The sequence below is a fragment of the Zalophus californianus genome, chromosome 15 (assembly GCF_009762305.2).
Source record: "Zalophus californianus isolate mZalCal1 chromosome 15, mZalCal1.pri.v2, whole genome shotgun sequence".
In the NCBI taxonomy this organism is placed as follows: Eukaryota; Metazoa; Chordata; class Mammalia; order Carnivora; family Otariidae; genus Zalophus; species Zalophus californianus.
The window spans coordinates 81,937,190-81,946,189 of NC_045609.1; positions in this window are offsets into that span (position 1 = coordinate 81,937,190).

Genomic DNA, 9,000 nt, shown 5'->3' on the forward strand with positions numbered 1-9,000 from the left:
TTGGTTTATTAGTTATTACTCTTTGTTATTTTAGTATTTACTTTAAGGGTATATCATACATACTTAACCCACAGACTACCTTCAGGTGATAGTCTACTGCATCACATATGTTGGAGGAACCTTACAAGAATATACTTCCCTTCACTCCTCCTGGCCTTTGTGCTACTGCTTTCATACATTTCACTTCTGCATATATTATAAGCCTCATAAAACTTTAATTTTTTTGCTTAAATAGTTGATTACTTTTTAGAGATTAAAATAGTACAATAAATAAATAAATAAATCCTTTCCCTTCATCTATGTAGTTACTATTTCTGGTGCACTTTGTTTCTTTGTGTAAACCCGGATTTCCATCTTGTATCGTTTTCCTCCTGCCTGAAGGATTTCTTTTAGTATTTCCTATTGTTCAGGTCTGCTGCTGGTGAATCGTTTAGCTTTTATATGCATATGTATGTGTTGCCTTTATTCTGAAAGATGTTTTTGCTGGGTAAAGAATTCTAGGTTGAGAGGTTTTTTTTTTTCTTTTTTCTTTCTTCAGTACTTTAAAGGTAATGCTTCATTGTCTCATAGCTTGCAGTATTTCCAACAAGAAATCTGCTGTCATCTGTATCTTTGTTATTCTGTATGTGATAGGTATTTTTTTTCTCTATTTCCTGTTAAGATTTTCTCTTATCACTTGTTTTTAAGTGATTTGATGATGATGTTCATTGGTAGACTTTTTTGTTTCTTCAGCTTGCGTTTGTTGAGCTTTTTCTATCTATGGATTTATAGTTTTCATCAAATATGGAAAGATTCTGGCTATTTTTTCTTTCTTGTTCTTTCCTGTCCTTTAGAGACTCCAGTTAGGTAAATTAGGCCACTTGAGGTTGTCCCACAGCTCACTGATGCTTTATTCACTTTCTGGTCACTTTTTTTTCTATGTGTACTTCATTTTGGATATTTTCTACTGCTATATCTTCAAGTTTGCTATTCTTTTCTTTTGAAATGCCTGATCTGCCATTAACCTCATCCGTTTAATTTTTTATTTTTATTTTTTAAGATTTTATTTATTTATTTGAGAGAGAAAGCAAGAGTGAGTGAGAGAGAGAGCATGAGTGGTGGGGCAGGGTAGAGGGAGAGGGAGAAGCAGGCTCTCCACAGAGCAGAGAGCCTGATGCAGGGCTCAATCCCAGGATCCTGGGATCATGATCTGAGCCAAAGGCAGACACTAAACTGACTGAACTGACCAGGTGCCCTTATACTTGCTGTGTTTTAAAAGTTATAGCACTGAGTGTTATACACAACTAATTAATTGTAGAAGACTAAATCAAAAACCAATGATGTACTATATGGGGCCAACTGAAAACAATAAAAAAATTTAAATAAAAGAATAAAAATAAATAAAAGTTATTTTCAATTTGTAACTTATTTTGTATATTTGTTCTTGCTGTCATCTTTTTATCTTTAATCTTATTGAATATATGATATACATATTTTTATTGAGTATATATATGAATATATGCATAATATCTTTTTCCTTTTATATATCAATGGACAATTGGGTTGCTACCATATCTTAGCTATTTTATTTTATTATTTTTTTACTATTTTTTTATTTTTTTAATTTAATTTAATTTTATTATATTATATTAGTCACCATACAATACATCATTAGTTTTTGATGTAGTGATCCACGATTCATTGTTTCTATGTAACACCCAGTGCTCCATGCAGTACATGCCCTCCTTAATACCCATCACCGGGCTAACCCATCCCCCCACCCCCTCCCCTCTAAAACGTTCAGTTTGTTTCTCAGAGTCCATCGTCTCTCATGGTTCATCTCCCCCTCTGATTCCCCCCCATTTTTCCCTTCCTTCTCCTAATGTCCTCCATGCTCTTCCTTATGTTCCACAAATAAGTGAAACCATATGATCATTGACTTTCTCTGCTTGACTTATTTCACTTAGCATAATGTCCTCCAGTCCCATCCATGTTGATGTAAAAGTTGGGTATTCATCCTCTCTGATGGCTAATATTCCATTGTATATATGGACCACATCTTCTTTATCCATTCATCTGTTGAAGGGAATCTCGGCTCTTTCCACAGTTTGGCTATTGCGGACATTTCTGCTATGAACATTGGGGTGCATATGGCCCTTCTTTTCTCTACATCTGTGTCCTTGGGGTAAATATCCAGTAGTGCAATTGCTGGGTCATAGGGTAGCTCTATTTTTAATTTTTTGAGGAACATCCACACTGTTTTCCAAAGTGGCTATATGAAATTGCATTCCTACCAATGTGTAAGAGGGTTCCCCTTTCTCCACAACCTCTCCAACATTTGTTGTTTCTTGCCTTGTCAATTTTTGCCATTCTAACTGGTGTGAGGTGGTATCTCAGTGTGATTTTGATTCGAATTTCCCTGATGGCTACTGATGATGAACATTTTTTCATGTGTCTGTTAACCATTTGTATGTCTTTTTTGAGAAGTGTCTGTTCATGTCTTCTGCCCATTTTTTGACTTGATTATTTGTTTTTTGGGTGTTGAGTTTGAGAAGTTCTTTATAAATCTTGGAAACCAGCGCTTTGTCTGTAGTGTCATTTGCAAATATCTTCTCCCATTCTGTGGGTTGCCTCTTTGTTTTGTTGACTGTTTCCTTTGCTGTTAAGAAGCTTTTTATCTGGATGAAGTCCCAAAAATTCATTTTTGCTTTTGTTTCACTAGCCTTTGGAGATGTATCTTGAAAGAAGTTGCTGTGGCCAATGTCGAAGAGGTTACTGCCTATGATCTCCTCTGGGATTTTGATGGATTCCTGTCTCACATTGAGGTCTTTCATCCATTTTGAGTTTATCTTTGTGTATGGTGTTAGAGAATGGTTGAGTTTCATTCTTCTGTATATAGCTGTCCAATTTTCCCAGCACCATTTATTGAAGAGACTTTTTTCCATTGTATATTTTTTTCCTGCTTTGTCAAAGATTATTTGACCATAGAGTTGAGGGTCCATATCTGGGTTCTCTATTCTGTTCCATTGGTCTATATGTCTGTTTTTATGCCAGTACCATGCTGTCTTGGTGATCACTGCTTTGTAATATAGCTTGAAATCCGGCAATGTGATGCCCTCAGCTTTGTTTTTCTTCTTCAACATTTCCTTGGCGGTTCTGGGTTTTTTCTGATTCCATACAAATTTTAGGATTGTTTGTTCCAGCACTTTGAAAAATGTCATTGGAACTTTGATCAGGATGGCATTGAAGGTATAGATTGCTCTGGGCAGCATAGACATTTTAACAATGTTTATTCTTCTGACCCATGAGCATGGAATGTTTTTCCATCTTTTTGTGTCTTTTTCAATTTCTTTCATGAGTGTTCTGTAGTTCCTAGAGTATAGATCCTTTACCTCTTTGGTTAGGTTTATTCCGAGGTATCTTATGGTTTTTGGTGCTATTGTAAATGGAATCGTTTCTCTAATTTCTCTTTCTACAGTTGCATTGTTAGTGTATAAGAAAGCAACTGATTTCTGTGTATTGATTTTTTATCCTGCCACATTACTGAATTGCTGTATGAGTTCTAGTAATTTGGAGGTGGTGTCTTTTGGATTTTCCACATAAAGTATCATGTCATCTGCAAAGAGAAAGAGTTTGACTTCTTTGGCAATTTGAATACATTTTATTTCTTTCTGTTGTCTGATTGCTGTTGCCAGGACTTCTAGTACTATGTTGAACAATAGCGGCCAGAGTGGGCATCCTTGATGTTCCTGATCTTAAGGGAAAGGCTCTCATTTTTCCCCCCATTGAGGATGATATTCGCTATGGGTTTCTCATAGATGGATTTTATGAACTTGAGGAATATTCCCTCCATCCCTATACTCTGAGGAGTTTCAATTAGGAAAGGATGCTGTATTTTGTCAAATGCTTTTTCTGCATCAGTTGAGAGGACCGTATTGTTCTTCTCTCTCCTCTTATTAATGTATTCTATCACATTGATTGATTTGCAAATGTTGAACCACCCTTGCATGCCAGGGATAAATCCCACTTGGTCGTGGTGGATGACCCTTTTAATGTATTGTTGGATCCTATTAGTTAGGATGATGTGCACTGGTATACTTTTGTGTTTCTTTAGCTTGTGTTTATTGAGCTTTTTCTATCTATGGATTTATAGTTTTCATCAAATATGGAAAGATTCTATTTTTCCTTTCTTGTTCTTTCCTGTCCTTTAGAGACTCCAATTAGGTAAATTAGGCCACTTAAGGTAGTCCCACAGCTCGCTGATGTTCTATTCACTTTCTGGTCATTTTTTTTTCTATGTGTACTTCATTTTGGATATTTTCTACTGCTATATCTTCAAGTTTGCTATTCTTTTCTTTTGATATGCCTGATCTGCCATTAACCTCATCCATTTTATTTTTAAATCTTAGTTTTCAATCGTAGGAGTTTTGACTCATGTCCTCTTTTATATACCCACCCCCCCATGTCTCTAACATAGTCAACTTTTTCCTAGCTTCTTGATATAGAGTATAGAATGAAGTCACAGTAATTGTTTTAATGTCCTTATCTATTAATTGTATTATTGCTGTCATTTCTTGGTCGATTTCAATTGATTGATTTTTCTTTTCATTAAAGGTTGTACTTTTCTGCTGTTTTGCATGTCTGGTAATTCTTTATTGGTTATTCATTCCTAAAAATATCCTTGAGCTTTGATCTGGGATTCAGTTATTTGGAAACCATTTGATCTTTTTGGGTCTTGCTTTAAGCTTTGTTAGGTGGAACCAGAAATGTGCTTAGTTTAGGGTTAATCATCCCACCACTGAGGCAAAAGCCTTCATAATACTCTAATACTTCATGAATTATGAAGTTTTCCCCTCTAGCCATTACAAATAAGCACTATTCTCTGCCCTCCATCAATTCAGGCACTATTCTCTCTAATCCTTTTGGGTGACTCTTTCCCTCGCCTTGAGTAGTTTCCTCAATATGGATTTACTAATCAGTACTCAACTGAATACTTAAGGGGAACCCTCTGCAGATCTCCAGAGCTCTCTCCTCTACAGTATTCCTCCTTGTTGTCTCTCAGCTGCCCTGGTGTCCCAGGGCTCCCTGCTCTATCTCCTCAACTCAGGGAGTCCACTCAGCTCTGTCTGCATTTCCCCTTCCTGACCTATGGCCTGGGAACCTTCTCTAGGCAGAAAGCTGGAGCAATTATAGGATGCATCTCATTAGTTTCCCCATCTCTCAGGAATCTCCTTCCTTTGTTGCTTGGTGTGAAATGTCTTAAGAGCCGTGTTTCATATAGTTTGTCTTGGTCTTTAGTTGTTTCTGGTGCAACAGTAACTCTGTAAAAACTGTTTTGTATTCCTGGCAAAAGCAGAAGTCTAGTCAATATTTTTTTGAAGGGGCTTTTATTGCAACTTTTTATTCGACATCTACTATATACAAGGCACTATGTCTACTATTTCCATGGCTCCCTAGGATTTTGTTTGTTCTTGAGATGTGGCATTAGGGAGGAGAAAGGAGGTAGAATGCACAAGTGGCAAGACATGATCATCCCCATTGAGGAACTCACAGTCTGGTTGGGGAAACAAGATACAGTCACAGACCAGAGTTAAGGTAACTAATGCTGCAAAGAAGAAGATAAAGATCCAGAAACATTTATTCAACAAATATATATTGAGAGACTATTCTAGTTGCTGGGAGGTGAAGTGATGATCCAGACATGATCCCTCCCTTCATGAAGCTTACATTTTAGTGGGGAAACAAACAATAAGCAGATAACTCAGTAACTGTAATCTTGAAAGTAATAAGAGCAACAAAGGAAGATTAAATGGGGTAAAGGGACGGAGAATGGCTGGGGTGCTATTTGAAAAGGGGAAGCCTCTCTGAGGCAAGGCCATTGGAGGGGAGACCTGAACTCAGTGAAGCAACTAGTAAATGAACAAGTGATCCACACATTTCAGAGGAGGAGGCTTTCCTTCCAACTAGGGTGATCAGCAAAGGCTCAGGAATGTTACATTTGAATTTCCACAAGATTTTTATAAAGAATGATCCATTGCTGGTGAGAGACACTGATAAGAACAGGAAAGGCATTTTTGTAGGACAGGGATTACAGGTGCTCACCTGGAGGCAAGTATTTGGCAAGGAGTAAATGAAATAAGTAGGAGAGAATCTTAGTGCCCAACCCTAGAAGGCCTGAGCAGACGAGCTAGGGAGTCTGGTTGGCTTTGCCAGAGTTGTGTAAGAGGTGAAGCCAGCCAAGCTTTGAGATGACCACTGAAGTCCTCATGAGTGTGGGAGGAATTAGAACCTGGGGCAAGGATGGAAGAGGAAGGGCAGCAGCCAGCCCAGCAGTGGCAGTGAGGGTCGGTGTGCCAGACCTAGAGTGGGGCAGAGGAAGCATCGGCAGTGCTTGAATACTTGGTGGGATGGATGTTGGGCAGCCAGGAGGTTAGGGGTCAACAATGCCACAAGGGTTAAAATTCATTGTAAAGGCTTAAACTTAGGGACTAGAGTCGGATGGTAATAGAGACTTTCCACAAATAAAGACTCAAGTTAAAAACACAAGTGTTGATTTTAAACTAGTTTTTCGTGGTGCCTTTTCTTAATCCACTGATAGGAGGACAATGACGTCAGTGGGCTCTCATGTTGTAAGACTTGATTTTCAAGGGAGCAGCTCAAATCCAGCATCTTTGGAAGTCTGAAACATCCCATTTTTTCTGCCAACCGAAGGCGTTCCATTAAAAAAGAAAGATCACCATTTTCAGAAAATCTTTTTAGTTTTCCCATCAGGACAAAGGTTTCTGAAAAGACAGTGGCAAGCTTCTTTAGACCTCACATAAAGAAAACTATGCTCGAGGGACAATTGCAAATGAATGAAGGGAAGCTGCAGCCAAATGAAATGCGACAAACAACTGTCATATTCCAAACGGTCAATCAAAAGCTGGAACAGCGTGAATGTAACAGAAGTCCATTATGATGAAAATAATGATCTCAGGACAAGGGATACTTAATGATTTGCAAATTTAAGTACAAGATAAATATTCATCCATGTCCAACTGGTAACTTTCAAGTTCTAACCATTTTGTATGGCTGAGAGTATTACCTGCAATGGTGGGGACACTTTAAAGTGAGAAGGGAAACAAATAATTTATCTTCATTTTAATTTCAATACAATTGCAGAATACCGTGGTACACTAGAAATGTGAATGATACACTGAGGGGTATCTTTTTTACATTCCAGAGTATCTCACTGCTTGGGCAGAATGGTTCTCTTACTGGAATTGTTCACAAAGCAACCTATTATATGGTGAGAGGTACCCTCCAGGCACCATTGAAATTAATATGAAAGGAACAATCAAGAATGCCAAGTGCATTACATAAAACACAGGTAGGTGGTGGAAGACAGATAAGCAGCCATGAGGTTTAAGTTGCAGAATCTAAAGCTGCAGAAAGATGTGTTATACAATTTACATTACAACCAGTCACGATTTTAGAATGGGTAATGAAAAGCTCATATAGTTAAGTATTGAGTCCATAAAAAAAAAACCCACAAAAAGCTTTGCAGCACAAGGGAACTAAATGATGGGTAAATAGACAAAGAAGATAATCAGAGAGGAGGAGGAGAAAGCCGGACTTGCTTTCACAAAATTCCTCTCGTTTTGGCAACTTTACCTGCACATCACACATAGCGCTCTCTCTCCAGTTGGATCATTTTTAAAGAGAGTTTCTCAACCTTGGAACTAGTGACTTTTGGGGCCAGAGCATTCTTTGTTGTGGGGTCCTCTGTCTGCCTCATAGGATGTTTAGCAGCATCCCTGGTCTCTACCCCCCCCGGATGCCAGGAGCACCTGGTTCTCTCAGCTGTGACAACCAAAAATGTCTCCAGACATTGCCAAAGTCCCTGGGGCGGGGGGGGGGGGGTGATCTGCCCCCTTTTGAGGAAGCAACAATATAAACTACTCCAGTGAATTACTTCTGCTTCAAATCATATGCACTTCATCCTTTAAAGAGTGTCACTTATAATAAAATGCCAATTTTGGTTAAAAAATCTGCACACCAAATTAATCTGGAGTGCAACCTAACAGTCATGTAAAATAACTAATTTACATGAGTTCTGGAAAATCTCTTCGCTGACTTTTCATTCTACCTTCAAACAATTGGGAAAAGTGTTTGGTCTCCTGTCCATTCATGTAGTGAGCAATACTTGGTCACAATAAAACCACAGACAGTTACCCTCCTAAGATACAGCAGCAAAATAGTAGTTCAACACTTTCCCTACTTGATGCGATGTAAAAAGAAAGCCAAGTATATTCTGTAAATGAGGGAGAGACACTGAAGCAGCAGGAATGGTGTCATGGTCACCAGGCTATCAGAGGTGTGGAGGGGCCATTTTGATTCTTCCGCAGTAAGATACTCTTTACGACTACATGCTGGCTACATGGTTTGTGCTGTAAATTAAACTTGTGTTCACTATGTCTTTTCCTAATCTGGAAATAAGGCTAGACGATTAATTCCATGATAGCAGGGACAATATCTCATGTGCCTTGCTCACCACTGTATCCATAACACCTAGCACAATGCCTGACCTATTGCCAGCACCCAACAGATGTTTGTTGAATGAATAAATAAACGAGGACAGAAATGCTAACTTCCAAGCAAATAGATTAGGCTGTCAGTTCCTTATTCTTTTATTTCTGTGCCACAGCCAACACTGTGGTTGGCAGCTGCTGCATAGTAGGTGGTCAGCAAACGTCTGTGGAACTCATCTGAATGGAAGGTCTCTGCCTGTGTCTCCTGGGCAGCAAAGCCTATCTGACCGAGGCCCAGGCAGGTGGGCTGCCTGAATCTGGTGGCCCTGATCATCCATTCAGCTGTGTCCAAGTATACCATGAGGACCCAAATTAAGACATCTTGTGTGTAAAGATTTCAATACATGCTCTGCAAAAGGACACTGTCACCCTCTTTGATGGGTGAGGAGGCAGATTTGGTCCCTGAGCCTCTGGATCCTGTTACCAGAGAATGTCTAAGGTGCCACAAAGC